This window comes from Nannospalax galili, unplaced genomic scaffold, assembly GCF_000622305.1.
Source record: "Nannospalax galili isolate Female #2095 unplaced genomic scaffold, S.galili_v1.0 scaffold790, whole genome shotgun sequence".
In the NCBI taxonomy this organism is placed as follows: domain Eukaryota; kingdom Metazoa; phylum Chordata; class Mammalia; order Rodentia; family Spalacidae; genus Nannospalax; species Nannospalax galili.
The window spans coordinates 1,086,377-1,093,824 of NW_008328334.1; positions in this window are offsets into that span (position 1 = coordinate 1,086,377).

Here is a 7,448-nt window from a genome sequence, read left to right on the forward strand (position 1 = left end):
GTAATGCCACAGAAGTCAGAAGAAGGCTTCAAATTCCCCTGGAACTGGATGGAGTTAAGGACGGTTTGTAGCCACCATGTGGGTGCAGGGAATTGAACCCAGGTCCTCTGCAAGAGCAGTCGGTACTCTTAACCGCTGAGCCATCTCTCCAGCCCTGAGTTGCCTAAGTATTTATAAGGAAGATTGTAATAACGGACATTGTTGGAAAGGAGGGGGGGGTTCATGACTGACTAAATTGAACTAAGCACTAGGTTCACTGAATAACTGTAAACAACAATTAAAAACTCATATCTAAAACCCTCTTCTGACCTCTGCCGCATTGCACGACATGGGTGCACTTACTTACATGCAGGCAATACACTCATACACATAAAAATAATAAAATATTTTTAAAAACTTAAAAATAATTTTTAGTGTTTACAAAAACACTGAAATTTTATCATTGGTTGTAGTCATCAAATAAATTCTGTGTTTGCAAGGGTGCTAGGTAGCTTCAGTTGTCAACTTGACACACATGGAAAGAGGGACCCTCAGGTGGGGAGTTGCCTATATTGGATTCATCTGTGTGTATATCTGTGAGACATTTCTGCCCACTATGGGTGGTGCCACACCTGGGAAGGTGGTCCTGGTTTGTATAAGAAAGCAGTCCGGGCACAGACTAAAGGAGCAAGCCAGTAAGCAACATTCCTCCATGACCTGTGCTTCAGCTCCTGCCTCTAGTGTCCTGCCATGAGTTCCTGCCTTGCTTTCCTTGATGATGGACTGTGAACTGTAAGCCAAATAAACTCTTTCCTCCCCAAGTTGGTTTTATTCAGAATGCTTTATTATAGCAATAGAAACCAAGCTAGTACAGCAAGATTTAGCCAAGAAGAAATTATGAAAGTAGACTTTATACACCAACTTCATTAAAAACCAAAATGATCCTAATTTACTAAAGTGTTACTATTAAGAATTAGTTTTGAGTGAAAATTTTCATGTGGGCCAACATGAAAGAGACAATTTGATATGCATAGTCTCTCTGCTAATACCTTCACATCTCTTTATCTCCGTATCCTTGTGGGCAACAAACAGAGCTCGTCCTCTTCACCTGAGTGCCTGGGAGTGTCAGTCACCTCCTTGGTGTACGTGGGGGTAGCTGAAGGCCTCCATGAAATGTAAAGTCAAGTCAGATTGTCTCTGCACGCCAGCTGTAGTGCCAGTGTTCATGGAAGATATATGTATCAGGAATGAAAAGAGGGTACGTGCCTTGTCTTCATGCACCGGCAATGCATCTCTGTTTATTTACTTATTCATTTATTCACGTACCGTGGCTTTCCCAAGCCAAGATCTTACTATGTAGCCTAGGCTGGCCTTCAGCTCCCTCTCTAGCTCAGGCTAACCTCCAAGACGTGGTCTTTCTGCCTCACCTCCCCAAGTGCTGAGATTGCAGGCAAGTGCCACCATATCTGATTTACATCTCTATTCTATCTGATAACTAGTAAAATCTGTTGTTTTTAGATCAGTCATTCCTTCCATATGTACACTAGGAAAATTAGTTTCAAACTTAAGAAGTTGGGATCCCTGCAGCAGTACATATTCCCCTTGTTTAAAGAACAAGACTCAAGTTTTATTGTGTTTAGAAAAAATTTGAATAGTATAACTGTATAGATGCAAAAATTGAAAATTAATGACATCAGTACATAACAGTAAGAAGAGAAAGTGAAGAGAAAGTTAAGGAGTAGATTAATAACATACATATTAAGTGCATGTGGAACATACTCAAGGTTCTCAGTTTGGATTCTCAGTGCCACAAAAACAGGAAAAGAAAATAGTATGAAAGAAGGGGATGAAAGATAAAAGAGGTGGATGAAGAGAAATACATACTAAGCTTATTTTTTATTATAAAAAAACATGCTAAATTCCCAGCCATACGTCTACCTATAGATGTACATTTATTTAGCACCTTCCCTGAAATCCTTTGATCCTAAAAATACTTTTTCAAACTACCTTTCTTTTTTTTTCTGAGACAGGCCCCAGCTGATCTGGAACTCACTATGGAGACCAGGCTGGCCTCAAACTCAACAGTCCTACCTCCTCCACAGGCTCCTGAGTCCTGGCACTAAAGGCATGTGCCACCATGCCTGGCTCCCTTTCAGATTTTCTATAACCTATAATGATAGAAGATATCACAAAACACCAGAATAAAAATCACACAAAAAAGATAATTTTCATACCTATGAACAGGCAGCCTAGGCTACAGAGTGAGATTGTGTCTCTAAAAAAAAGAAACCAGCATACCGGCATAGACCTGGGGATATAGGATGATCCTACTGTGATCATCCTGAATCCTGTTTCTTAGATCCTGAAACTGCTTTTGTAATTAGAGTCTGGGATTTATCAAGGAGATGGAAATGGTTCACAGATAGCAAGAATGTCCTGTGCACTCCCAGGCTGCTCTACACCTTACTGCTGAAGCCATGCTGCTCTGTACACAGGCACTTTCAACTCTGTGGATCAGCCCTGTGTGTTCAGAGTCCCCTTCAAATGGTCAACAAGAACAAATTTTTTAAGAATTAATTTTATTTATTATTTTTACTTTATATGAATGAGTGAGTATATTGCCTGCATGTATGTAAGTGCATCCATGTTGTACAAAGCCCACAGAGGCTAGAAGAGGGCATCAAGTCCCCTGGAACTGAAGTTATGGATGGTTGTTAGCTGCCATATGGGTGCTGGGAATCGAACTCAGGTCCTCTGGAAGAGCAGCAAGTATTCTTAACCACTGAGCCATCTCTCTAACCCCAAGAACAAATTTTAAAAAGTATCATGCCTTTTACCTGAAATAAAAAATTACAGCAACCTCTTATATTATAACTGCTTAACAGATTTGTTTTAAAGATGTTAATGAACTATGGAGCCTCTATGGATAGTAATATAAACATCACATTTATTTATTTTTAAATTTAATTTATTTTAATTTTTTTGGAACAGTATTTCCCTGAAGCTGAAGCTGGCCTGGAGCTTACTCTTAGAACAGGCTGTCCTCGATCTCACAGAGATCCACCTGCCTTTGCCTACAGACTGCTAGAATTAAAGGCATGCTCCACCATGCCAGTAAGAAAGCCCCCAGAGGCCAAAAGAGGTTGTGAAATTCCCTGGAACTGAAGTTAGAACAGTTGTCGGTTGCCATGTGGATGCTGGGAATAGAACCTGGGTCCTCTGCAAGAGCAGCCAGTGCTCTTAACCAATGAGCCATCTCTCCAGTCCTACCTTTCTTAGTATAATATTTTTAACCACACAAAAAAATCCAGGTCTAGACGTTATTTTGAGTGTTCTTTTATTACCGAAAGGTCAAATTAGAGGCTTAAATATATAAAGCTAAGTAAGCATTTGTGATGTGTTTAGAATTTGCTAACAGCCCCCCCCCTTTTGTTATAGGGGTGGAGAGAGTTTCACTTTTTTTCATTTTCTTTCTTTTTTTTTAAAAAAAAATATTTCATTGCTCTTGCTTCCTGTGCTGTCTTGAAGATGTGAGAGCTCTGCTTTTGCTCCTGCTCCAGCCACCTCTGCCACCACACCTCCCTGCCAAGACTGTAATTCTCCTGGAACTGTAAGCGCAAATAAACTCTTCCTTTATGTAAAAAAAAATATTTTATTTATTATTTTTATGTGTATGAGTGATTTGCCTGCATGTATGTAAGGGTACCACATGCATGCAAAGCCCACAGAGGCCAGAAGAGAGTGTCAGATCCCCTGGAACTGGAATTAGAGAAGATTGTTGGCCACCATATAAGTGCTGAGAATCAAACTTGGATCTCTGGAAGAACAAGTGTTCTTAATCTCTGAGCCTTCTCTTCAGCCCCCTTTGTGATTTTCTGAGACGGAGTCTCCCTGTAGCCCCAGCTGGCCTAGAACTTGCTATGGAGACCAGGCTGGCCTTGTTCTCACAGAGATCTGCCTGCTTCTGTCTCCCAAGCTCTGGGATTAAAGGTGTATGCCACCATACCACTGACCCAACAGTCTCACTTTTTAGTCCACATTGGCCTTAACGCTCAGGCTCCTTCTGTCTCAGCTTCCCAAGTGCTGAGATTATAGAAGCCACCACACCTAGCTCAGAATCTCTCTGCCCTGACCCCCATTTTTTGAGACCAAGGTCTCATGTAGCCCAGGCTAACCTGAAACTCTCTATGTAACCAAATATGACCTTAAACTCCTGGTCCTCCTAACTCTGCTTTCCAAATGCTGGGATTATAGGCATACACCACCATGCCTCTCCAGAATTTTTAAAAACAATATATCAAAAGAACATGTACTTATGTCATGACTCATAAATCATGTGGATAGTTTGAAATGTGGTTGGCACTCCACAGATGATTACTAATACTTTCCTCCTACTAACCATTTTGTATAAACATGGCCTTGTTGTTACTGGAGATTTTAAATCAAACTTCTAAAATTTATTTCCTTCAGGTTTATGATAATTGTAAATACTATAACCAGAAGACCTGTACAAATGGTAGTGTAGGGATTGGAGAGATGGCTTAGCTGTTAAGAGCATGCATTACTTTTGCAAAGGACTCACATCTGGTGACTCACACAACCACCTGTAGCTCTAGCTCCAGAGAATCTGAAACCCTATTCTGGCCTCTGAGGTCACCTATACTCATGTGCATATACTTACCCACAAACACACACATACACAAAATTAAAATAAAAGTAATATATTAAAATTTATTTTTATTTTATGAATGCTTTGCCTGTATGTATAGAAGTATACTACATGTGTGCAATGCCCTGGAACTGGAGTTAAGAATAGTTGTTAGATGTCATATGGGTGCTGGAAACTGAACTTGGCTCCTCTACAAGAGCAGACCTCTACAAGACTTCTACAAGAGGTCAGCCCCAGCTGACCTGGAGCTTGCTATGTAGCCCAGGCTGGCCTTGAACTCACAGCGATCCACCTGCCTCTGCTTCCTGAATTACCCTTTCTTCTTATGATGAAGATCAGGGATCTAAATTTATTTGAAAAGCTAAGGGGGCAACATTTGTCCCTATTGGAATGGCAGGTTTTGCAATTGTGTATGGATTACACAAATCGAAGAGGAGGGAAAATACAAAAATGTCCATTCGTCTGTTACAGAGTTGGAAAACACTGGGAAAAAGACTACCAGACTCAATCCAATTTTAATTGGTCAAATTTATTAGGGCTATAGCCGTAGTCAGTGGTCCCTTAGTCAGATTTAGGACCCACGGCCCCAGGGGAGGGTGGAAGTAACTTTTAAAGGCAAAAACCACAAATATCATAGGAATCTCATCACACATGAGTAATACCCGGTGGTCCTGAATATGGTGAGGATGCCCAAGTTAGCAGATAAGTAAACTACAGAAGCCAAAGCAAGCTTGTGTTAGCAACGGATGTATAGAAACCTTGACAGTGAGGCACTTTCTGATTAAGTGGAGCTGCAGGTGTCTGGGAAGACCAAGGTCAGCTACTCCAAAGAAAGCACTCTTCTAAGGGGACGCAACTAAGTTCAGGTGCTTAACCTTGAAGCTGGCTGTTACAATTTGGGGGGTATCCATTTGGGGCTGTAGCATACCTGATCCACAAACATGTGGCTGCCTAAGAGTTTGTTGTGGGAGCCATGACTCTTGGTATGGAACATTCCATGTATCAGGCATTTGGGGCAAAACCAAGCAGTAGAAGAAGAGATGCTGTCTTGGTCTTGTTAGAAGTGCTTGCTTCAGTTACTACACATCTCACATTGAGGTTTTATGTTTATGTCAAAAATAAATAATACAAATGGGTGTAGACAATAATACAGTATTTCTTTAAAAAAAAAAAAAGGACAAAATGACCTCACAGTTTTTCAGGAAGAAATTTAAATATCAGAAAGAGCTGAAGTGGAGCTGGAGTGGCAGAGCAGGTGTTAAGCATGCACAAGTTCCTGTTTTAAAGCCCCAGCTCCCAATATTTTTTTAAAATATGCAATGTGAGGGTTTTTGTTTTATATTTTCTAATGAATAATCTTTGACACATCGGGGCAACACTGTCTGCATTTTTTATTGATTCTTTGAGTTTCATACACTGTATTTTGATCATATTTCCCTCTTTCCCAGTTCGTCCCAGGTCTACCCCTACCTTCCTGTCAACCCAACTTTTTGTGTTTGTTTTTCGTTTTTCCCATCAAGTCCAATTTGTGTTGCTCAAATACTTTTTTTTTTTTTTTTTTTTTTTTTTTTTTTTTTTTTTTTTTTTTTTTTTGGTCTTTCTGAGACAGGGTCTCCCAAGCCCATGTAGACCAGGCTGACCTCAAACTCACAAAGATCTGCCTGCCTCTGCCTCCCAAGTGCTGGGATTAATGGCATGCACCACCACTTTAATGGCATGCCCAGTTTCAGATACTCTTTTAAGTGTGGAACCTGCCCTGAAGCTTGGTTCCTCAGGTCTCACTATTAAAGAAAACTGACTCCTCCTCTCCTAGCAGCCATCAAATGCTAATAGCTCCTTAGCCCTCCATACTGGGATTTTGTCTGGTTTGGGCCTGAGCAGGTCTTGTGCATGCTGTCACAGTTGTTATGGGTTTATATGTAGAACTGCCCAGCTGTCTGGAAAACAGTTTCCTTGTAGCCATCCACCACCTCTGGCTCTTACAACATTTCTGCTCCTCTTGTGTGAAGATCCCTGAGCCCTGGGGGGAAGGAGGTGATACAGATGTCCTAAGTAGGACATCTTATTCTCTGCACACTCACCAGTTGTGGGTTTCTGTGATAATTGTCTTCTGTAAAAAGAAGCTTCTCTGTTTTTTGAATATCACAAATAGGGCTCATGATATGGCTCATCAGGTAAGGATGCTTACCACCAAGCCTCAAGACCTGAGTTTCATCTACAGAACCCACATGGTAAAAGAAGAGAACTGACTCCCACAGGGGTGTCTTCTGACCTCCACATTAAAAACATGGTACATGCAACCACACATATATACACTCTCACATACATGCACAAACACACATAAACAAATGTAAGAAATATCATAAACATAAGGTGATCTTTTTTAGAGTTTAGCATTAGAGTTTAGCATTATATACTAGTGAATATTATGAGTTCATAGTTGTACAACTTGCTGTACATTAATGTGCACTTTTTCTTGGCCTATATGTAAAGAAAGTTATGGAAATCTGATTTTAGCATGAATAGAACAGTTTTGATCATATAGCTGTTGTACTATTTTTCTTCCTATATGAAGGAATGTTCCAGTTAATAGGACCTAATAAAGAATATGTCAATCATTTACTCATCAAATATTGAAATGACACCCTTATGCCCAACACTAGCTGGAGCTGGAACTGCCACCATACGTTAGATATGACCCCTATCAAGAACCTAGAGTTTCTTTAGACACATAAATAACATTTGTTAACATGAAACTATTATGTGCCAAGTCTTCAAATTCTTCATGTGGATTGTAATT